Source organism: Stegostoma tigrinum, unplaced genomic scaffold (genome assembly GCF_030684315.1).
Source record: "Stegostoma tigrinum isolate sSteTig4 unplaced genomic scaffold, sSteTig4.hap1 scaffold_54, whole genome shotgun sequence".
Classification (NCBI taxonomy): Eukaryota; Metazoa; Chordata; class Chondrichthyes; order Orectolobiformes; family Stegostomatidae; genus Stegostoma; species Stegostoma tigrinum.
In genome coordinates, this window is record NW_026728472.1 from 3793550 (window position 1) to 3818854 (window position 25305).

At 50.8% G+C, this 25305-nt stretch overlaps 1 long non-coding RNA gene across 1 annotated transcript in view; it reads left to right on the forward strand.

Moving 5' to 3' along the window:
- The window catches only part of LOC132208811 (uncharacterized), a 50558-nt gene extending 30498 nt beyond the window's left edge, over positions 1 to 20060 (forward strand). The window contains exons 2-3 of the long non-coding RNA XR_009444940.1: positions 9943 to 10026; positions 17681 to 20060. This is a non-coding gene — a long non-coding RNA (uncharacterized LOC132208811). The remainder of the gene's footprint in view (positions 1 to 9942; positions 10027 to 17680) is intronic.
- Positions 20061 to 25305: the final 5245 nt, after the last annotated feature.

Here is a 25305-nt window from a genome sequence, read left to right on the forward strand (position 1 = left end):
TGAACTGAGAAGATTGTCAATCCACTGTTTTATTTTTCCTTTCGAATCCCACTGTGGCAGATAGTGGAATTAGAATTCAATAAAAATAATCTGTAATGATGTGTCCATTGTTGATTATCAGTTGAAAAACAAAATCCCAACTCCTTACCGAATGTCCCTAAGGGAAGGAAAACTGACCACATCTAACCAAAATGTGACTCCAGACCCACCACAAAATGGTTGACTCATAACTGTCCCTTAGCAATTGCCCAGTGCAATTATCAATGGGCACTAAATGCTGGTCCTTCCAGTGACACCCTCATTCCACGAATGAAGAAATAATAGGGTATATTTCCCTTCCCACCCTCTGCAAGCATTGCAGCAATTTGTACTGGTTTTGTAACATCATTCAAGCCCTTGCCACTCTCTAACGCTCTCACCACCTCCAGCTCCTTCAACTCTCCCTGGTCCTGTCATCTCATTGAGCCCCAACAATGTTTCCTCTTGCAAGGAGCCCATCTGCAGTCCCTTTAACACCTACTTCCATATACAATGGCCCGTTGTCATTTGCTGGAACACATTCCTTCACTTCAGAATTTTTTTTTCTTTGATTCTTTCTTTGGTTTTCTTTGAATCCGATACTTGGTTCCCTGAGTGAGAGAGAATGGGAATTTCTTGCGGAGGTTTTGTCTGCTCCAATGGAATGTCCTTCTGTTGAATGTTTTACACCGTTCCGTGATTATTTATTCACTCGGGATGTGGGTGTTTCAAGCCGGCCAGCTCTTATTTGCAACCCAAGCTGCCTTTGAACTGAGTGCCTTGCTGGGCCTTTTCAGAGGGAGTTGGGTGTCAGACATGTTGCTCTGTGTCTGAAGTCACATGTCGGCCAGACCAGGTGAGCAGAGCAGATGTCCTTCCCTGAAGGATATCATGGAATCAGATGGGTATTTCAGACATTGTCATTAATTTATGGATTAATAGTCTCGTGAGAGTAACACACGGCCATCGCCTGTCCCACTCGAAGCTCGTGTATCCCTGAGTACTGATACCAGTGCACCATGAATCAAAACTCCTTCTTCCTGACCATTGGGTGATCCTGACACCTTCCTGGTGATATCAGCCAGTATCTCTTCAAACAGTAACTGTCACAGTGTGGATCTAATGATTGCCGCTGCAATGAGATCCTGAGCCAGCAGAATTCTCCACTCCAGAGATGTGGCAGCAGAGGCCAGGGATGGAGACAGGGATTGTCCAGATATCTGCAGTGCTCAGCCCTCTTCCACATCTGTAATCCTCACTGCATCAGTCTAATTTCTCGGTCTGTTTATGCTTCTGTCTTCGGCAAATACTGAAAGTTGCTGACTGAGCAGAATTCCTGACTCCAGTCTGGTCCATCACCATGTTGAAGTCAACTGGTCAATGCAAGCGACAACGGACAGGGAGATCTGGAGCATTCGTCAGATCTTGCAGTCAGGTAAGATACTCACAGTGAGCAGAGCAGAGCAGAAGGCTTAAAACATTGACCCATGAGGTATGATGTAGCTACAGTGCAGAAGGGGGCGCACAGTGCAGAAAGACCCCAGACTCAATCACAAACCTGCTGATGTTGTAGGCTTGCTCACCGAGCCAGGAGCAGGTAGACAAACATATAGGCTAGCCAAAGAACAATAACGGAAACTGAAATACTTCATGGACAACACTATCCACCTAATACACTCTTCCCTAGAATTCCTCAACATCGTCAAGGACACCAGAACAGAAGAGGAGGAGATGATGATATTCTTTGATATTACGGCACGATTTACATCCATAAACACTGACTGAGCCAAAGAGACAATGGCCACTCTGCTGGATGAACCAGGATGGCAGGCGCTGCAAACTAACAGAATCAACAAGGACAGCACCCTGAAAATGCTGGATATGTGTCTCACCTCCCGAAATTCAAACAAATCAATGGAACACCAGTGGGATCCCTATATCAGGACAGCTTGCAGAAGTGGTAATGCAAAGATGAGAATGGAAAACGCTCCCCACTATCTAACCCAAACTCTGGGTCCCCTGTGGTAGATGACACCTTGATGATCACATCTAGAAGACCAGAAGAAACCCACTGACGGATAAACAACATCCTCACTAGAATAAAATTCATAAAAGAAGAGAACAATAACCCTTCCTCAGCTGTGGTGGAATGTAAGAGCAACAGGGAACTCCAGATCATCGTGTACGGAATGTGTACAGCTCATACGGACCAGATACTTTACAGGTATTGGTGGATAGTTGCTGGTGTGATAAACGGAGATACAACAGGACAAAATTCAAACGAGCCACAACACACTGCAGCAACCTGGAACTGCTCATATCAGACGTGGAGCACTTATACGGAGTTTTTAAAGGAAATGGATACCCAAAAGGCACAATCCACTGTTACCCACAGGACAGACCACAACAATAAGGCACAATACAGCCACATACACCAGTCATCCTACCACAAATCAGAGACCTATCAGCGGTGACCACAAGACTATTCAGATCCTGAGGTATCAGGCTCGCCCACAAACCAACAACCACCTACGACTGCTCTTGACAAATGTCTGGGATCCCACACCCAAAACCAATACGAAATACCACGCAAGGACAGTGAGAAACATTATGCAGGCCAAACTGGAAGAAAACTGACAACAAGGATGCACAAATACCAACTATCCACCAAGAGACATGACCAGTTCTCACTGATTTCAGTACACACTGACAAAGAAGGACACCAATTTGACTGGGACAACACATCCACAATAGTACAAAGCAAACAGAGACATGCTAGGGAATTCCTGGAGGCCTGGTATTCCGACTGGAAATCCATCAACAAATACGTTGATCTGGACCCGATATACAAACCACTGGAAAACAAAACTGGAAGTGATGCCAACCACCCCAGCAAACCGAGGCACATAAATAACAAGTGGGACAGAACACCAGCCCTTCACTGGAGGCACACTGACAACGTAACCTAGCAGGGTGATGAAACATCTGCAATCAAACACACTGTCTCGGCGAGCAAGTCTAAAACATCATACACAACCTGAGCTGCAAGTCTTCTCAAAAACCTCACCACCCTACTTTCAGCTCTGTACTAAAGCTTCCGAGGATTGCATAGGAAGTCCATAATTCTCAATCCAGGCCTGTGCTGTCTTCGTGAGGATAAGAACAGCAGAATTAAAAGCGGGCCTCTCTCAAGACGGTGGCATTGAACCCTGGGATGTTTCCGTTCCATGTTCTCTCTCCAACAGTCAGTCATATAGTAAGTCTACAGATCCTTTGTTGCAACTCATCATCTTCAGTGCATTGAATCCTTCTAACTCCTCGAACATTTGATATCTCTGGCTCCTCCAGTCCTCGCTAAAATCCCTCTGTATATTTAAAACCTCTGCCAATTCTGACTCCCCTTCCCATCTTTGCAAATTGCTCCAGTCTTGATAACGTGTCCAATCCTGGTATTGTCCTCCTCCTCAAGTCATAACAATAATTTTGACACTTGTCATCTTATCCACTACTTACAGTCCACCATGTCTCTGTAATATCCTCCAGCCCCAACTCACCTCCCCGTCTGGACGACATCCTCATGCCCCTGCAACACATGATATCACTGTAACCTTCTCCAGTCCCGAGAACACTCCTGCCTCCCGTAACACAGCACCACATGACCTCTGTGACAATTGACCATTCCTACAGACCTCCCTATCTCTAAATTTCTCCAGTCTGATAGCTCTTCCTGCCTGTGTAAACTGCTCCAATATATTGCATTCTGAAGCCATTTTAATCCTCCTCATGTTTGCAGCCTCGTTCAGTCTGTACAATCTCTCCTATCGCGACAATGCTCCTCATTCTCCATCCTTCAGGCCTTATTAGCCTTACTAACTCTTTAACCTCTTGAAGCCACTAAAACCATCCATATACCTGTAAAATCCTCTTGATTGCTGTATCCAACTCCAGCCCCTACATCTCTCTGTTTCTCTAACGTCCTTCAGTCCGAAGATCCGTGCAAACTGTCACCTCATCCAGTGTCTACAATACTTTGTATTACTAACTTCATCCAATTGCAAAAACCATCCTGAACTCTGTAACCTGCAACATGTGAATCCCTCCCTATCTCTGGAATTGGTTGCAGCCCCCATAGCCCTTCACATTCCTGGAACCTTCTTTTGTTCTTGTAACCTTATCCCATTCCAAACCGCAACTTATCTGCATCCTCCTCCTCCTCCTGTTCCTATAACCCTTGTGAACTTCTAGATCTTGCCCAAACTCTGTCATGCTCTGTATGTTGCATCATCTTCCAAAGCTGTCAACTGTCTTTCTCTCTCAAACCTTATCTAGTTCCTGCTCATCGCCCTCTCTCTGTCAAGCCCCTCATTCTCCAAAGTGCTACTTGCCAATGTAAACTTCTCCTGTCCAAACAAAGGGCCATATGACTGTCACCTCTTTTCGCCACTGAAATTCTCCGTGAATGTTACCTTCTCCATTCGTTATAGCATTCCCTTTCACAGTTAGTTCCTCCAGCCCTGAGAACCATTCCTGTCTGTGTAAACTCATATATTGCCTGTACAAACCTCTCTTGTACTGTAACCTGCACAGATCCTCTCTATGTCAATTACGCCAATTGATCACAATCAGTGCCCCCCATCCTTACAACACCAACTGTCTTTCTAACCTCTTCCCCACCCTACAACCCTCCCTTTGTCTGTAATCCCCTCTAGACCCTGTAATCTTTGCTCTGTTCGTAACCATCTTTAGTCTGTAGAATGCATAGTGGCTCTGTCAGTTTCTTCCAATCCCTAACATTGTCTGTACCAGTGTAACCTTCTCATGGAGATAGACAGGGAGAGTTCTATGTAAACCCCTACAGATCACCCAGGTACTGAAGTGACTCATGAATGTGAGGCAGGTAACCAAGACACAAAACTAAGAAATGGCCCGACAACAGTCCCTATCCCTGTAGCTTCTCCCATCAACACAACCCTCCATGCCTGTGTATTCGACTTGACTCCTTCAACCCTCTCGATCCTCGAAACCTTCACCAGCTCCATTGACTCTCCGTATCTGTGAAAAAAATCCAGTCGCTTGAACCATCGCCATCCATGTAGTCTCTTCCATTCAGGAGAAACCTCTCTACCTTGATAACTTCTTTTTTCATCCCCCAAACCCCTCGCTTTTGATGTAACCATCCCACACCGCCACAAACTCACTATCGCCATCACCTCTTGCAGCTCCTCCCTATCTCGGTACCACCATCAACTCTCTACTACACTTGCTGTCATGTCGTTTCATCACTACAACCCTCACGATCACAATAAACTCATTTTGTATCGATAACACATTCCATCTTGCTCCACGATAATAAAATGTGAGGCTGGATGAACACAGCAGGCCAAGCAGCATCTCAGGAGCACAAAAGCTGACGTTTCGGGCCGAGACCCTTCATCAGAGAGGGGGATGGGGGGAGGGAACTGGAATAAATAGGGAGAGAGGGGGAGGCGGACCGAAGATGGAGAGTAAAGAAGATAGGTGGAGAGAGTGTAGGTGGGGAGGTAGGGAGGGGATAGGTCAGTCCAGGGAAGACGGACAGGTCAAGGAGGTGGGATGAGGTTAGTAGGTAGCGGGGGGTGCGGCTTGGGGTGGGAGGAAGGGATGGGTGAGAGGAAGAACCGGTTAGGGAGGCAGAGACAGGTTGGACTGGTTTTGGGATGCAGTGGGTGGGGGGGAAGAGCTGGGCTGGTTGTGTGGTGCAGTGGGGGGAGGGGACGAACTGGGCTAGTTGAGGGATGCAGTAGGGGAAGGGGAGATTTTGAAACTGGTGAAGTCCACATTGATACCATATGGCTGCAGGGTTCCCAGGCGGAATATGAGTTGCTGTTCCTGCAACCTTCGGGTGACATCATTGTGGCAGTGCAGGAGGCCCATGATGGACATGTCATCAAGAGAATGGGAGGGGGAGTGGAAATGGTTTGCGACTGGGAGGTGCAGTTGTTTTTTGCGAACTGAGCGGAGGTGTTCTGCAAAGCGGTCCCCAAGCCTCCGCTTGGTTTCCCCAATGTAGAGGAAGCCGCACCGGGTACAGTGGATGCAGTATACCACATTGGCAGATGTGCATGTGAACCTCTGCTTGATGTGGAATGTCATCTTGGGGCCTGGGATGGGGGTGAGGGAGGAGGTGTGGGGACAAGTGTAGCATTTCCTGCGGTTGCAGGGGAAGGTGCCGGGTGTGGTGGGGTTGGAGGGCAGTGTGGAGCGAACAAGGGAGTCACGGAGAGAGTGGTCTCTCCAGAAAGCAGACAGGGGAGGGGATGGAAAAATGTCTTGGGTGGTGGGGTCGGATTGTAAATGGGGGGAGGGGATGGAAAATGTCCGCCATTTACAATCCGACCCCACCACCCAAGACATTTTTCCATCCCCTCCCCTGTCTGCTTTCTGGAGAGACCACTCTCTCCGTGACTCCCTTGTTCGCTCCACACTGCCCTCCAACCCCACCACACCCGGCACATTCCCCTGCAACCGCAGGAAATGCTACACTTGTCCCCACACCTCCTCCCTCACCCCCATCCCAGGCCCCAAGATGACATTCCACATCAAGCAGAGGTTCACCTGCACATCTGCCAATGTGGTATACTGCATCCACTGTACCCGGTGCGGCTTCCTCTACATTGGGGAAACCAAGCGGAGGCTTGGGGACCGCTTTGCAGAACACCTCCGCTCAGTTCGCAAAAAACAACTGCACCTCCCAGTCGCAAACCATTTCCACTCCCCCTCCCATTCTCTTGATGACATGTCCATCATGGGCCTCCTGCACTGCCACAATGATGCCACCCGAAGGTTGCAGGAACAGCAACTCATATTCCGCCTGGGAACCCTGCAGCCATATGGTATCAATGTGGACTTCACCAGTTTCAAAATCTCCCCTTCCCCCACTGCATCCCTCAACTAGCCCAGTTCGTCCCCTCCCCACACTGCACCACACAACCAGCTCAGCTCTTCCCCCCCACCCACTGCATCCCAAAACCAGTCCAACCTGTCTCTGCCTCCCTAACCGGTTCTTCCTCTCACCCATCCCTTCCTCCCACCCCAAGCCGCACCCCCGCTACCTACTAACCTCATCCCACCTCCTTGACCTGTCCGTCTTCCCTGGACTGACCTATCCCCTCCCTACCTCCCCACCTACACTCTCTCCACCTATCTTCTTTACTCTCCATCTTCGCTCCGCCTCCCCCTCTCTCCCTATTTATTCCAGTTCCCTCCCCCCATCCCCCTCTCTGATGAAGGGTCTAGGCCCGAAACGTCAGCTTTTGTGCTCCTGAGATGCTGCTTGTCCTGCTGTGTTCATCCAGCCTCACATTTTATTATCTTGGAATCTCCAGCATCTGCAGTTCCCATTATCTCTGATACCATCTTGCTCCACTCCTCCTTGTGCAAGTAATCTCCTGAGTCATTCAAAACCTTTGTCTGTTATCTCTTTCAAAAACAAAGAAGATAATTACTTTTATAACCAAGAAAAGCTTCTACCATCCTCCCTGTCACAGTAACCTCCTCTAACCCCTACATACCTCCAGTTTTGTCACCTCTTTCAGCCTGTACACTTCTGTGTAACATTGTAATCTTCTCCAGGCTGAATGACTCTCCCTGTGTCTTTAACTTTGACAGTGCTCCACAGCTCTCTTTATCTCTGTAACTTACTCCACTCACTCCAACGCTCCCGATCGTTGTAGATTGCTCCAGTCATGACCGTTTCCGTATGGCAAGAAAGCAGGAAGAGGGAACTGAGCTAAATGATCAGTCGTGATCTGATTGAAGAGTGGAGCAGGCCCATGGGGCTGAATAGTCTACACCTAACCCATTTTCCTATGTTTCTGTGTAACACTGCCTCTCTCCATAACCACCTCTGGCTCCTGCTATCCTCCCTATGTGTAACTTACACAGCCTCTTATCACTGGAACTTTCTTACACTGCAGAGTATTGCGTATATCTCAAACCTGCTCCAGTACCTGCAGTACTCACGGTCTGTTTCCTCCTGCAGCCCAATAGCCTTCCATGTTTTCTTTCCCTTCAGATGCTGGAATTCTCCCTATTGTGTAACATTATATCCTCCAGTGTCCCGACCTCCGTGTGCTCCTCCAATCCCTATAGCCACCCCTGCCTCTGTGACCTCGTCCCACACGCTCATACCTCTTACAACATTGAAACTTTCCCTATCTCTGTTACCGTTTCCTGCTCCTTTAAACCTGTCTGATGCTCTGTAGCTCATCAGCCCACCCTGTGTATGCAATCTGAACCAGCCTCTGTTGCCCTCCTTTATATCTGTAAACTCCTCATTTTCCTGCAAACATCTATCTCCAGTAAAGGCCTCCAGCCCCTGTCTCACTCCCCATCTGTCAGGCCTCCTCCAGTCCCTGCAAACTCTGCAGTCCACAGTCTTTCTAACCTCCCCTCGGCCCAATAAATCTCCCTACACTCTGTACATTTTTTGTAGCCGCTGCAATGTTCCATTTCTCTGTTTGCTCCTCCCCTGCCTAGAGCCCTGCCATTCTTTGTAAACCAGCATCTCAAACACTGTCTCTTTGTGTAATGCTGCAATATGTTTCCTATTACTGTAGCTTAAAAATGTCCCCCTCTCTGTAAATAGCTCTGCAAATTTCACCCACCCCTACAACTCTGTGTCTCAGGATCACATCCGGTTTGTTCAATGCTACTTTATCTGTATAACTGTCTCCAGCCCCTATTGCTGTTTCTGTCTCTTTGAAGACACTTTTGGACTCCAGCCTTCCCATCTAAGTCTTGCTCCATCTCTACATTGCATTTCTTCAGTCGCTACAGGTGTCCATTTCTGTTTTGGATCCTATTTTCTGTGTACAATGCACCATTCCATAAAACATTCCCTGTTTTTGTAAAGCACCCCCATCCTGTAAGCGTCCTTATCCCTGCAAACTGCTCCAGCCCTCCTAACCTCCCCCTCTCGATGAACTCGTGCAGCCCCTACATCTCTTTGTCTTGACGTGAACTCCTCTTAGTTCTAAGATCCTGTCTACCTATGAAATCTCGTCCACTTAGCACAGCCCTCCCAATCTTGACATCTATTGACGTCTGTGTAATCTCCTCTACTCCTGACAACCCTTCCTATTTGTATTAACGCATTCAGATCACATGCTTTGTAGCTCCCTGAAACCCCTTCCTGTGATTGCAACCCTCCGTATTTATGTAAAATTCTCATGTGTACAAAATCATTCTGATCTCAGTCACCTCCATTTACCTCCGGTGCTGTTCTGGGGATGTTTCAGAGATAGGAAGGTTATAGAACCTGGACATGTTCCAGAGAAAGGGACATTTGCAGACATGGGAGAATAGTGCAAATGTAGGAAAAGGTGGGATCCTGCAGAATGTTAGAGATCGGGGGATGTATATTACCTGTCGGATGGTACCGAGGTAGAAAAGGTGTGGAATGAGAAGGAGGTTACATTTTGTGTCATAGATTTTCCTGATTGCATCATGAAATTGTAAAACAAAATCGTTTGTATCTGCAAATGCAATTGTGAGATCTTGCTGAGCTGATATTGAGGCTCATTACTTGAATGTCTGAGCGCCGCCTCAGATTCCCAGGCTGGGAGATGTGAGCTCTGATGTAAATCTATTTGCCCAGTCTGTCTGTGTATCTGACACTCATCTGCTGCAGCTCTGGTCAGAAAGCATTCTCCATGCATCAGATGATACCCACGTCTGCATGACTGGCCAGAACTCCCCTCATCAATGCATTCATTTGGACTTTTTTTTTGATGTTACTTTGAAGTAGCAGTTTTGTGAGCTACAAGAATTGTTCTCCAAAGGGACAGAATGAAAAATGTAGTCTAAAATTTTGGCAAAGTTCAATAGCTTGGGTTGTGGATAAGACTGTTGACTTGCTCACCGAACTGGCTTGTATTTGTTCAGGTGTTGTGTCACCGTGCCTGGAGACAGCCTTTGAACCGATGTTATTCTACTCTGCTGGGAATTTATGCTGTCCGGTCCGTTATGGTGAGTACTGTCATTTTCAGTTTTGATCTGTATGGGTTTGTAAGTAGCGTCCGATTCTATGTATTTGTTGATTGAAGCATGGATGGAGAATCATGCCTCCAGGAATTCCCATGCGTGTGTGTGTTTGGCGTGGGCTACTATGGCCACTTAGCCTCAGTTAAATTGACGGCCTTCATTGTCTGAATGCACAGATATCAAGGAGAATTCATCGTGCCATTTTGCTGCTAGCTGACGTTCACATATTCTGACGGCTAATTTCCTTTCTGTCTGTCCACTGCCATGTTTTGTTGTAGGTGTGGCATGGTATTACGTTTTGGAATAGACAACAAGACTGGATGTAAATTTGCTCACTGAGCTGGAAGGCTCATTTTCACACGTTTCGTCACTTTTTTTATTTGAAAAAATATACTTTATTCATAAGATGTACAAAAAAAAACATATTTATACACCTACCCAGTCATGCAAGCCGCTCCAGGTTACCCGGGGGTGCATACACCAACTAAAGGAAAAAAACAAAACAAAGAAGAAAAAAACAAAGCAAAGAAAATACCCCGGCAGTTGTCTCCCCACGCAGTCCCATTTGGCCCCCTGACCAGTTGGGGGAGGTGCCAGCTGGGCCCAGTTACCAGATAGGGCTCTTTTTTTCCTATTCTGGACGAGGGGTTTCACACGGTGGTCTTTCCCCACAGTGCCTCGGCGGCGGCTGCCCCAGGCTTAACGCGTCCCTTGGAGTGCACCAGTCTGCAACACTCAGTCCGTGTCAGTTCTTTCAGCTGGCAGACCAGCAAGTTGCGGGCAGACCAAAGAGCATCTTTGACCACATTGATAGTCCTCCAGGCGCAGTTGATGTTGGTCTCAGTGTGCCTCCCAGGAAACAGCCTGTAGAGGACGGAGTCCCGTGTCACGGAGCTGCTCGGGACGAACCTCGACAAATACCACTGCATCCCCCTCCAGACCTCATGCGCATAGGCACACTCCAGAAGGAGGTGATCGACAGTCTCGCGGCCCCCCCCGCCCCCGCAGCCGTCTCGAGGGCAGCGTGCGGTGGTGCAAGAGATTCTGGGCATGCATGAAGGATCTCACTGGCAGAGCCCCTTTCACTGCCAGCCAAGCAATGTCCTTGTGCTTGTTTGAAAGTTCTGGTGATGAGGCATTCTGCCAAATGACTTCGGCAGTCTGCATGGGGAACCACACGATGGGATCCACCCTCTCCTTTTCCCGAAGGGTCTCGAGGATACTACGTGCTGACCGCTGCCTGACGGCCTTGTGGTCAAAGATGTTTCCCTCCAAAAATTTCTCCATGAAGGACAGGTGGTACGGGACAGTCCACCTACTCGGAGCATTCCGCGGCAACGAGGCTTAGCCCATCCTTCGCAGCACCGGAGACAGGTAGAACCTCGGTAAGTAGTGACACTTGGTGTTTGCGTACTGAGGATCTATGCACAGCTTGATGCAGCCGCACACAAAGGTAGCCGTCAGGGCGAGTGTGGTGTTCGGAACGCCCTTTCCCCCATTTTCCAGGTCTTTGTACATGGTGTCCCTGCGGACCCGGTCCATCCTTGATCCCCAAATGAAGTGGAAGATGGCCCAGGTGACCTCAGCGGCGCAGGTCCAGGGAATAGGCCAGGCCTGCGCCACGTACAACAGTACCAAAAGCCCCTCGCACCTGACAACCAGGTTCTTAACCGTGATGCAGAGGGACTGGAGCGTCCACCTGCCCAGCTTCTGCTTCAGTTTGGTGATACGCTCCTCCCAAGTCTCAACGCATGCCCCAGCTCCACCGAACCAAACACCCAGCACCTTCAGGTCGTCTGTCCTGACGGTGAAGGGGATGAAGGAGCAGTCGTCCCAGTTCCCAAAGAACATGGCCTCGCTCTTACCCCGTTGACGTTGGCACCCGAGGCCAGTTCAAACTGGCTGCAGATGTCCGACAGCCTACTCACCAGCCAACAATCGGTGCAGAAGACGACGACATCGCCTTGACCTGAAGGCCTCCGCTGCCTGGGATAGTCACGCTCTTCAGGCTCATGTCCTTCCTGATGGATGTGGCGAAGGGCTCCACACAGCACACGAACAAGGCAGGAGAGAGCGTGCCTGACTCCAGATCTGACAGGAAAACTGTCTGATTCACACCCGTTGATCGAGACTGCACTAACAATGTTTGTGGAGACCTACCGGATCCAATTGCGGATGCCCTCCCCGAACCCCAATTTGGCGAGGACGTCCCTCATGTCAGCATGAGAGACCCTGTCAAAGGCCTTCTCCTGGTCCAGGCTGATGAGGCAGGTGTCCACCCGCCTGTCCTGCACGTAGGCGATCGTATCCCTGATGAGCGTGAGGCTCCCAACGATCTTCCTGCCCGGCACAGCACAGGTTTTGTCAGGGTGAATAACCGACTCCAGGACAGACCTGCCCCGGTTGGCTCTGACCTTGGCCAGGATTTTGTCATCCCCGTTTAATAGTGAAATGGGACGCCAATTCTTAATTTCTTCCCTCTTCCCCCTTCCTCTTGTAAATGAGGGTGATGATGCCCTTCCTCATGGACTTGCACATTTCCCCTGCCCGAAGCGCACTATCGTACACCTCCAGCAGGTCCTGGCCGACCAGGTCCCACAGAGCAGAATACAGCTCGACCTGTAGTCTGTCGCTCCCGGGAGCCTTATTCTCCTCTCCAAGGACTTGAGGGCTCTGGTCAGCTCCTCCAGGGATATCGGCCGGTCCAGCTACTCCATCGTGCCATCGAATAAGACCACCGTGATAGACAAGAGAAACGACTCGGAGGCCGTGCCGTCCGTGGGCTTCGCGTCGTACAGTCTGGCATAGAAGAATCTGCTGGTCCTCAAAATGTCGGGCCGAGATGACGTCACCGAGCCGTCGTGCTCCTTGAGCCGGCTGAGCACAGAGTTCTCTTTGTGCACCTTCTGAAAGAAGAAACGCGAACACATCTCGTCCCGCTCCACAGAGCGGACCCTGGACCGGAAGATAATCCTGGAGGCCTCCGCGGCGAAGAGCGAGGCTTGCTGGCCCCTCACCTCGCGGAGGTCCTCCGTGACATCGACCCCCATCGACTGCAGGAAGAGCAGGTTCTGCATCCTTTTCTGGAGTTGCGACAGATTTCCCCGCCCCTCTCTCGCCTTCCGAACACCCTCGAGGACAAAGAACCTCTCGATGTTCTCCTTCATCGTCTCCCACCAGTCGCCCCGAGACTCAAAGAGGGGTTTCAAGGCTCTCCAACCAGCGTCCTCCCTCTTCAGCTCCTTGACGTTCTCTGGGATCAACAGTCGTGTTGAGCTTCCACGTCCACTTGCCGGCCGGCTGGTCGTCCTGTAAGTGACAGTCGGCCAGCAGGAGGCAGTGGTCAGAAAAAAACACCGGTTCGAGGCCGGTGGACCTGACCGAGAACGCCCGTGACACAAACAGGAAGTCTATCCTTGAGCGGATAGACACGTCTGGCCGCCACCAGGTGTATCTCCGCTGCGCTCTGTCTGCAGGGGTGCTGAAGACATCGAGCAGCTTCGCGTCCTTCACCGTGCCCACCAGGAATCTGGGACGTGACGTCCAGTTGACTCCCCCCACCCGCTGTCCCCAGGCCGGATCTTCCATCTGCATCGATGATGCAGTTGAAGTCTCCGCCGAGCATGACCGGGCTGGACATGGCCAGCAGAGGTGGAAGCTGCTGCATGACGGCGAACCGCTCACTCCGTACCGCTGGGGCGTACACGTTGATCAGCCTCAGGGGACCGTTCCTGTAGGTGACATCAGCCACTAGGAGGCGCTCCACCACCACCACCTGAACTTGAGAGATTATGAAGTTGCACCCGCGCAGCAGAATAGCCAGGCCCGAGAAGTGACAGTCGTTACGCCCCCCAGACCAGATCGAAGGCCCACAGGTCCAGGCACCCAACCATTTCCCGTACCTGCTGAGCTGCGGTATCCCGCACTCCTGCTGAAACAGGAGGTCTGCCTTGACGGTGGTCAGGTCGGCCAAGGTGGACACACATCTTGCGGTGGACTTGACCCTGCGCACATTAATGCTCGCAACTCGTACCCGCAGTGACCGCAGTACCCTCCCCGATTCCAAGGTCCAGCCCCCTCTATCTGTCCCTTCATGTCCATTGCCCGGGCTAACTGCCCGACGCTCTCCGGGCTCAGGAAACCATCCGTGCTGCCTTCCAGACGGCACCCCCCCGTCGCGGGTATGGAGTCAGGAGAGTCTGGCTCTGGGTCAGACTGGGGACATGATGTTTCCTGCTTCCTGCCTGAATGTTCCGGGGGTGGTTCTCCAGGGTCCCAGCAGCGCGTGGCTGGGTGTCGGACAAAGCCTCATGACGCTTCCCGTCACCTGGAATCGGGGTGCTGCTTTCCTTCTCCCTTGAGATCTTTAGCTTCTGCTTTGGGCGGGCCTCCTCTGAGGAGCTCTTATAGCCCTTCATCAGAGGAGCTCTCACAGCCCCTCTGTAGCTGCCTCTTCCTGCCTGATGGCTGCGGGGCCGTGCCCCGCTGGCGCGCCATCCTCCTCGCTTTCCGGATTGTCGTCCACTCCCCTGGGTCACCTGTCACCTCCTCCATCAACTCCGGGTTGTTGGGGGGAGCGGAATCTGCAGGGGCGCTTTGCTGGCCTCGGGTCCATCCTGCGGGGCTTGTCCCTCCTGCACGACCTGGCCCTCCTGCACATTAGGGGGGTCCTTGCAGGGGCCTGGTGCCTTTCTCTCCTCCAGGGAGGCTTGCCCCGCATTGCCCCTGCCAGCAACTTGGGCGTAGGTGGTCCCCCGCCGCGGCATGCCCTATAGAGGTGGCCGGCTTCCACGCAATGGTTGCAGCTTTTTTTCTTGTGAGCAATCCTTTGCAAGATGTCCCTCTTCCCTGCAGATCCAGGGAGATTCGGAGGAGGCCCGCCCAAAGCAGAAGCTGAAGACTTCCACTGAGAAGGAAAGCAGCACCCTGCTTCCAACCAGAGGACAAGGGCAGGGCACAGTTCCAGGGAAGGATCACCAGACCCGAAACGTTAACTCTGTTTACTCTGTCACAGATGCTGCCGGACCCGCTGGGCTTTGTTTTTGTTCATGTCATTCGTGCTGCGGGTGGGTTGGGGTTATTCTTCCAACCAATCGGGGGAGATAATGGGAACCGCAGATGCTGGAGAATTCGAGATAACCCGGTGTGCAGCTGGATGAACACAGCAGGTCCAGGAGCATCAGAGGAGCAGGAAGGCTGGCGTTTTCGGGCCTAGACCCTTCAGAAATGGGGGAGGGGAAGGGGTTTCTGAAATAAACAGGGAGAGTGGGGGAGACAGGTGGATAGGAGACAGACAAGTTAAAGAGGTGGGGATGGAGCAGGTAAAGGTGAGTGTAGGTGGGGATGTAGGGAGGGGATATTCAGTCTCGGGAGGACGAACAGGTCGAGGGGTTGGGATGAGGTTAGCAGGTAGGAAATGGGGGTGTAGCTTGAGATGAGAGGAGCGGATAGGTGGGAGGAAGAACAGGTTAGGGAGGTGGGGATGAGCAGTTGTTTAGTGCGAACTGAGTGTAGATGTTCTGTAAAGTGGTCCCCAAGCCTCTGCTTGGTTTCCCCGATGTAGAAGACGCCACAACGGATACAGCGGATGCAGTATACCACATTTGTACCTGCATTCCCCATACAGATGGCCTCAAAGCCCTATGCTATTTCCTGTCCTGCAGGGCTAATCAGTACCCCTCCACTGACACCCCCCCCCCGCCTTATGTGCTTAGGCGAACTCATCCTCACCCTCGACAACTTCTTTATCAACTCCTCCCACACCTGACAGACAAAGAGGGTGGCCATGGATACCCGCATGGGCCCAAGCTATGCCTGCCTCTTTGTTGGAACAAACCCTCTCCCATAACTACACTGGCCCTGAACCCCACCTCTTCCTCCGGTACATGGATGACTGTATCGGCGCTGCCTTGTGCTCCCACGAGGAGCTTGAACAGTTCGTCCACTTCACCAACACCGACCACCCCAACCTTAAGTTCACCTGGACCATCTCTTAACACCTCTCACGTTCCTGGGCCTCCGTTTCCGACTTGGGCAACCATCTAGTAACCGTACACCACCTCCCACCCACCATCCTGCAAAAATGCCATCTACTATTCCCAATTCCTTCACTTCCGCCACATCTGCTCCCAGGGTTCCACTCCCGTACATCTCAGATGTCCTTGTTTTTCAAGGACCGCAACCTCACACACCACTTCTCCCCCCGCCCACGCAGTAATCGAGAACACCCTTGACTGTGTCTCCTGCATTTTTCCACAACTCCTCCCTCACAGCCCGTCCCTGCGATAACCGAAAAAGAATCCCCCTCATCCTCACATACCACTCCACCAATCTCCGGATCCGACGCATCATCTTCTGACACTTCCATCAGTAATCCTACCCCGCCATCAAAGACACTTTCCCCTCCCCACCCTTGTCTGCCTTCCGGAGGGACCGCGCTCTCCGTGACTCCCTTGTCCGCTCCACACTCCCCTGCAGCCCCACCACACCTGGCACTTTCACCTGCACCTGCAGGAATTGCTACACTTGCCCCCACACCTCCTCCCTCACCCCCATCCCAGGCCCCAAGATGCCATTCCACATTAAGCAGAGGTTCACCTGCACATCTGCCAATGTGGTATACTGCATCCACTGTAACCGGTGTGGCCTCCTCTACATTGGGGAAACCAAGCGGAGGCTTGGGGGCCGCTTTGCAGAACACCCCTGCTCAGTTCGCAACAAACAACTGCACCTCCCAGTCGCAAACCATTTCCACTCCCCCTCCCATTCTTTAGATGACATGTCCATCATGGGCCTCCTGCAGTGCCACAATGATGCCACCCAAAGGTTGCAGGAACAGCAACTCATATTCCGCCTGGGAAACCTGCAGCCTAATGGTATCAATGTGGACTTCACCAGTTTCAAAATCTCCCCTTCCCCCACCGCATCCTGAAACCAGCCCAGTTTGTCCCCTCCCCCCCCACTGCACCACACAACCAGCCCAGCTCTTCCCCTCCACCCACTGCATCCCAAAACCAGTCCAACCTGTCTCTGCCTCCCTAACCGGTTCTTCCTCTCACCCATCCCTTCCTCCCACCCCAAGCCGCATCCCCATCGACCTACTCACCTCATCCCACCTCCTTGACCTGTCCGTCTTCCCTGGACTGACCTATCCCCTCCCTACCTCCCCACCTATACTCTCTCCACCTATCTTCTTTACTCTCCATCTTCGGTCCGCCTCCCCCTCTCTCCCTATTTATTCCAGAACCCTCACCCCATCCCCCTGTCTGATGAAGGGTCTAGGCCCGAAACGTCAGCTTTTGTGCTCCTGAGATGCTGCTTGTCCTGCTGTGTTCATCCAGCCTCACATTTTATTATCTTGGATTCTCCAGCATCTGCAGTTCCCATCATCTCTGACATCAGCTTCCCTGCGTCCCTGATGCTGCTTGTCCTGCTGTGTTCATCCACATCAACGCCTTGTTACCCCCCATTCTCCTTTGTTTGTGTTTTCTTGCTCTTCCTCCCTCCCTCTGATTCTCACCCCCTCTCTCACCTCTGTTGGCTCTAATTTCACTCCCTTGTCATGTTCCCTTATTTCCATCTTTCTGGCCCTTCTCTCTCTCTCTCTCCGCCCACAAACTCACTCTGGCTTTATTCACAGGGGGAGAGAGTACAAGAGGAAAGGAAACCAAAGCACGCAGCGCCTTCGGCTGAGAGAGAAATGAAGAACTGCCGGAGATTTTCCAAACCCTGACACAGGGGTTGCCTCTCTCTCTCTCGACAGTCTCTGCGACTGTCCCATCAAACCCCACACCCATTCCCGTCCCATGGTGTCTCTCCACAAACCCACCTCCGGGTGGAAATGCAAACACAAGTTGCTGGAAATGCTCAGCATCTGTGAAGAAAAAGTCCCGAGGTAGCGTTTTGGGTGCGATGACCCTTTCCCTTCGAGCTCTGGCTAGAAATGCTCCAGCCTCTGAGACAGGGTCCCCTTGAGGTCGGAGAGCTGCGGGTCGATCTCGGCTGTTCGCTTGGCGTCAGGAGCTCCCCTCAGCCCCAGGAAGGGGTATGATCACCCCCTAACCTTATACTGACAGTGGTTGTGTCCTTCCCTCATCCCCGGGAGCCCCTCCTGCCTTCTCACCTTGTCGCCGGGGTGCTATTCGACTACGGAGGGCTGTGCGATAAAGATCCTACTTCCCACAGCAGCAGGGGGAGGGGGCATCCCTTCGCTCCTAAAACACCCCCTCCCATCCAATCTTGTGGCAATGGCTGTTCGGCTGCAGAAAGCGGCGCTGCCCGTGACCCCAAACCTCCCGACAACACCCCTCTCCTAATCCGACCCTTTTGCAGTAGCTGTAGGCCACTCAGTCACTGGGCTGCACAATAGTGACTCTCCCCATGTCCACTCACTTCCAGGGCGGCTATCCTCCAACCCCGACCCCATCCCATCCGCCTCCTTCCCTTTACCATGTGGTACGAGAGCTGCAGGCTGGTCGGCTACGGAAACCCGCGCAGGGCTGGATAATAGACACCCTCCCAATGTCCCCAGCCTTCCCCTCACCCGGGGAGGGGAATTCTCACCCCCAAAACATCCATTCCCAACACCTCGCTTTGGGATAGGAGCGGCGCAGGATGTGAAACAGGGACCGTGCTCATGTCCCCAATCCTCCCTTCACCCCAAACCACCACCCCCAGCTTACCTTGCAGTAGGAGACAGTTGTACGCTGCTCAGCTACGGAAGGCGTCGCGGACCCGCGGCCGGGTGCGCGGGTTCGGTGCCAGGCAGCTGTGCCCAGGCGCCGGGCGAAGAGGCCTTCTCCCACCTTGGATCCCCGCTCCCGGCACAGGCGGCGCAGGGCCGAGCCACTGAGCAGCGAGCACTCCAGCAGCCCAGATGCCTGCTCCCAGCCCCGTGGTCATGTTGGAGGCCGCTGGAGAACAGGAGGTTGTAGGGGTCCGGGAGCATGGTGCGATGATCCCTAGTGCCGAACAGCTGGGTCCTCAGAACCCTCCCGGGAAAAGGGTTCCAGACAGCGGACTCGTCGTCGAGGGAGAGGGGAAGAAAGGCGTGAGTAGGAACAGGAGAGGAAGGGGATTGACTGAGAGGGAGAAAGAGACAGATTCTGTGTGTGTGTGAGAAAGAGGGGATTAGAAATGCAGTCTGATTGCGGATGGGTTGGGTTTAAACAGAGATTTTTAAACTTTGTTCAAAAAAACTCAACGCTCCCTGCTGAGCAGGTGGAGAGGCTCGGACAGAGAGGAAGAGAGGCACAGGGAAGTGGGGACAGACATGTTCACAGGGAGAGACGGGAGAGAGAACGGCAGAAGCACACACAGAGGGAGCCAGATACCAGACGAGAGATGGAGAGGGGCGCACACATAGACCAAAGAGACAGAGTGAGAGAGGAGAGAGACAGAAGTGCACAGCGAGGTGGCAGAGACAAGACGACAGAGAGAGACAGAGACACAGAGTGAGGCACATACAGAGAGATGGAGAGACAGAGATTGTGTGTGTGGCGGGGGGTGGGTTTGGAGGAAATGGGAGAGAGAGAGACAGAGTCGCGAGTTGTACAGCAGGGAAACAGACCCTTCAGTCCAACTCCACAAGGCCGACCAGACACCGTAACTGACTCGTTCTGTTTGCCAGCCTGGAGCCCACATCCCTCCAGCCCCTTCCTATTCATGTGTCCCTGCAGGTGACTTCTAAATACTGTGAGTATAACAGCCTCTGCCGCTCCTCTGGCAGTTCATGCCACACACAAGCTACACTCGGGAGAACACGTTGGCGCCAAATCCCCCTCCCATCCGCTGAGAAAAGGAACCGGAAATGACATCACCAACCCGAGGAAACCGGAACACTTAAAGAGAAGGCGGGACCTAACTCCAGCGCTTCCCCGGATGCTCCCTGATGATTTGACCGGGAACGGAGTTGAAACGTCTGCAAACTAACCTTCCAGCTCAGTGAGCAATCTTACACCCAGAACCTCAACCCTGAGCTACAAATCTTCTCAAAACTCGATAATGCTTTGCCACTTGATTAACAGGTGCATCCCATTTTTTGAAAAAAATAAACTTTTTTCGCTGGATGTGTGACTGACTGACCAGTGTTTATTGTCCTTCCTTAACTGAGCCTGGGGAGCTCTGCAGACCAATGGTATCAACGTGCATTTCACAAGCTCTAAAATCTCCCCTCCCACCAATGCATCCCAAAACCAGCCCAGCTCGTCCCCTAATCTGTTCTTCCTCTGACCGATCCCCTCCTCCCAGCTCAAGCCAAACCCCCATGCCCGACCTCCAAACCTCTTCCCACCAGCTCGAGCTGTCCGTCCTCCCCACACTGACCTATCCCTTCCCTACCTCCACACCCACACTCACCGCTAGTGGCTTCATGTCCGCCCCTTTTACTTAAGACCAGAAGACATCAGAGTGGAAGTAGGGCCATTCGGCCCATCAATCCATTCCACCATTTAAATCATGGCTCAGGGGCATTTCAACTCCACTTCCCTGAACTCTCCCCGTTGCCCTTGATTCCTCGTGAGATCAAGAATTTGTCGATCTCTGCCTCGAAGGCATCCAACGTCCTGGCCCCGACTGCACTCCGTGGCAATGATTTCCACAAGCCCGCCACTCTCTGGCTTTACAAATGTCATCTCATTTCCGTTTCAAATTTACCCCCTCTAATTTTAAGGCTGTGCCCACGGGTCCTAGTCTCCCGGCCTCACGGAAACAACTTCCTAGCGTCCACCCCTTCTGAGGCAGACATTATGTTGTAAGTTTCTATTAGATCTCCCCTCAACCTTCTAAACTCTGATGAGTACAATCCCAGCATCCTTAGCCGTTCATCATATGTCAAACCTACCACTCCAGGGATCATCCGTGTGAATCTCTGCTGGACACGCTCCAGGGCTAGTATGTCCTTTCTGAGGTGTGGGGCTCAAAATTGGACACGGTATTCTAAATGGGGCCTAACTAGAGCTTTATAAAGCCTCAGAAGCACGTCGCTGCTTTTATATTCCAACCCTCTTGCGATAAAGGACAACATTACATTCGCTTTCTTAATTACGGACTCTACCTGCAAGTTAACCTTTCGAGAATCCTGGACCAACACTTCTAGATTCCTTTGTACTTGAGCTTTACGAATATTCTCACCATTCAGAAAATAGTCCATGCCCGTATTCTTTTTACAAAAGTGCAAAACCCCACATTTACTCACATTGAATTTCATCAGCCATTTCCTGGACCACTCTCCTAAACTGTCTAACTCTTTCTGCCGCCTCTCCACCTCCTCAGTACTACCTGCCTGTCCACCTATCTTCGTATCATCGGAAAACTTCGCCAGAATGACCCTGCTCCCTTCATCCAGATCATCAATATGTAAGGTAAACAGCTGCGGCCCCGACACCGAAACCTGTGACACCAATCGTCACCAGTTGCCATGCCGAAAAACAGCCTTTTATCCCAACTCTCTGCCTTCTATCAGACAGCCAATCCTCAATCCAAGCCAGTCGCTCATCTCGAACACCATGGGCCCTCACCGTGCTCAGCAGCCTCCCGTGAGACACTTCTGTAAGGCCTTTTGGAAGTCTAGATAGATAACATCCACTGGGTTTCCCTGGGCTAACATACTTGTTACCTCTTCAAAGAATTCTAACAGGTTTGGCAGGCACGACCTCCCCTTACTACATCCATGCTGACTTGTTCTAATCTGACCCTGCACTTCCAGGAATTTCCAAATCTCATCCTTGACAATGATTCAAGAATTTTATCAACTGCCGAGGTCAGGTTAATCGGCCTGTAATTTTCCACCTTTTGCCTTGATCCTTTCTTAAACAAGGGGGTTACAACTGCAATTTTCCAATCATCTGGGACTTACCCTGACTCCAGGGACTTTTGAAAGATCACATCCAAAGCCTCTGCTATTTCCTCAGCCACCTTCCTCAGAACTCTCGGATGTAGCCCTTCGGGGCCAGGAGATTTAGCAATTTTTAGACCTTTTAGCTTTTCTAGCACTTTCTCTTTTGTAATGCCTACCATACTCAACTTTGCCCCCTGACTCTCCCTAAGTGTTGGCATACTACTCATGTCTTCCACGGTGAAGACTGACGCAAAGTACTTATTAAGTCCTTCAGCTACTTCCTTATCTCCCATCACTAGCCTTCCAGCATCAATTTGGAGCGGCCCACTGTGTACTTTTGCCTCATGTTTGTTTCTTATGTATTGAAAGAAGCTTTCACTGTGATTTCTAATATGACTAGCTAGCCAACCTTCATATTTGATCCTCTCCTTCCTTATTGCTCGTCTGTCTCCTCTGCACCTATCTTCCCCTCTGTCCATCTTCAATCTGCCTTCCCCCTCTCCCTGTTTATTTCAGAACCGTCTCCTTCTCCCTCTTTTCTGATGAAGGGTCTCGGCCCGAAATGTCAGCTTTTGTGTTCCTGAGATGCTGCTTGGCCTGCTGTGTTCATCCAGCTCCACACTTTGTTATCTTGGATTCGCCAGCATCTACAGTTCCCATTTTCTTTTTATTTTGGGGGCAGCTGCTGTCAATACCCACCCAAACAAAAGCTTCATTTGTAATTTTCAAAATTGGTATAGCCCACAATCTGCTGAGTGAACAAAAAAAGTACCCATTTGCCTGTGACTCTCAGATGGATTTCTTTCCGATTTGTTTATTCTTTAATGAGACATAGCTGTTGCTGATTGTCCAGCATGAACTGACTTCTTGAACAGCTTCATGTTGCTGTACAGAGACCCACAATGCTGTTCCAAAAGAGATTACGAAGATTGACTCAGTAACAACCATTCATTTCCAAATAAGTTTGTGAGTAGCTTGGAGGTGAATTTTACTGGGGTTAGTGCTACCATGTCTGATGTCCTTGCCCTTGAAGATGAGGTTTCTAAGTCTGGAAAGGTGTGTGTCAGAATAGTGGGTAAAAAATGTGGCAGTGCATCTTGTACAGGGACACATTATTGTCTCTTGGGGTTGGCTGTGGAGAGAATGGATACGGTGCCAATCAAGGGGCTGCTTTGGCCTAGACTCAAGATTGTTTTCAGTGTTGTTGGAGCTGCACCGTCATTGACAGACTTTTGACTTGAGAATTGGAGGAGGGCTGCAGGCTTCGGAGTGTCAGCAGTTTCTACATCAAATCGCAGAGTCGTCTTGCTTTTTCTCTGAGTCTGTGGTCCCGAGTGATATCCAAAACCAGGTCATCTCTCTTGTGAGCTTGTTATTCTAAACTGGACATTGCGCTTTCTTTACTCAGAGAGTAGTCAGGGAATGGAACGCTTTGCTTGCAACGGTAGTAGATTCGCCAACTTTCGGTACATTTGAGTCGTCATTGGATAAGCACATGGACGTACGTGGAATCGTGTAGGTTAGATGGGCTTCAGATCGGTATGACAGGTCGGCGCAACATCGAGGGCCGAACGGCCTGTACTGCGCTGTAATGTTCTATGTTCTAATGGTCTCTTCATTATAGAAGAGAGGTGATTGCATTTGAGCATGTGTGGAGGACATTCATCAGGATGTTCTGAGGGGGTGAAGCATTTTAACTCGATGGAGAGTCTGGATAAGTTTGAGATAACAGGAACTGTCAATGCTGGAGTCTGAGATAACACAGCGTGGAGCTGGAGGAACACTGCAGGCCAGGCAGCATCACTGTTTTATCTGGATAAGGTTGGCTTGTTTTCTTCCGAATAGAGAAGGTTGAAGAAGGTCCTGAAAAAATGGTTTGCATTCTGATGGGTCTAGGCGAGGGAAGCAGAACGACCATTCATGGGGTGGGAGGTCACGGGGGTGCGGGGGGGAAGAGGTACATACATTTAAGCTAAAAGGCTCAGAAGGAATTTCAGGAAAGAAAAGACACCCAGAAGGTGCTGGGTGTTTGGAATTCATTGTCTGGGACTTTAGTTGAGGTGGTGGATAATCTTTTCACATTAAAGAAAAAGGGTTGGTACAGCACTTAAAATGAAATAACATTCATGGCAACGGGCCTATTGCAAAAACATGAGCCGAATGTGAACTTAGTGTGGCTTCAGTGGTTACAGACACAATGGAATGAAGTGCTTGTTCAATTCACACGGATGATCCCTGGAATGGTAGGCTTAACCTATGATGAATGGCTGAGGGTCCTGGGATTGCACTCACTGCAGTTTAGAAGGTTGAGGGGAGAACTCATAAAAACTTACAAGATAATGTATGGTTTAGAAGAGGTGGACGCTAGGAGGTTGTTTCCGTTAGCAGGGGAGACGAGGACCCGTGGGCACAGCCTTATAATTCGAGGGGATCAATTTAAAACTGAAATCAGACGACATTTCTTCAGGCAGAAAGTGGTGGGCTTGTGGAATTCATTGCCGCAGAGTGCAGTGCAGGCCGGGATGTTGGACGCCTTCAAGGCAGAGATCGACAAATTCTTGATCTCAAAAGGAATCAAGGGCTACGCGGAGAGTGCAGGGAAGTGGTGTGGAAATGCCCATCAGCCATGATTTAAATGGTGAAGTGGACTTGATGGGCCGAATGGCCTTACCTCCACTCCTATGTCTCATGGCCTTATGGTCTAAATCTGGAGAATTCTCTTATTCTATGATTCTGGAGCAGGGGACAGTGAGTGGACAGCACAGGACAGTTCACTTAACTTCTCCTTTACCAATCTTCTATCTGCCTCCCCACTTCCCCCTATTTTTTTCAGAATCCCCTTCTCCTCCCCCATTTTTGAAGAAGGGTCTCGACCCGAAACGTCAGCTTTCTTGCTTCTCTGATGCTGCTCGGCCCGCTGTGTTCATCCAGTTCTACACCTTGTTCTCTCAGATTCTCCAGCATTGGCAAGTTCCTACTATCTCTTGAGGAAGCTTACTTGTTTTTGCACCCAAACTGTGGTGAGAATGTGGAACGCACCGACTGTGTGGGTGGTAGAGGCAGAAACCGTGATAACATTTAACAAGTCTTTGATTGGGCATTTGCGATGCCAAGGCATACAAGGCTCTGGGTCGAGTGCTGGGAAATGTGATGAGAATAGTTCGGGACTTGCATCTTGTGAGGGCACATACAATTTGCTGAAGGGTCTGTTCCATTGCCACCGCACTCTATTATGCTGTCCCTCAATGATCCTATAACAAGTAAGTGAAGGTTTACAGAAACAGATAGTTTTCAAGGACAATGCCAAGAGGAAAAGTGATGCGCAGGCAAAGTGCATGTAAGAATTTAACCAAGGATTAACACCATTGAAGAACTGGAATTTGTGCTAATGCACCAAACCTGCAGATGAAAATGCAGTGTCCAGTTTG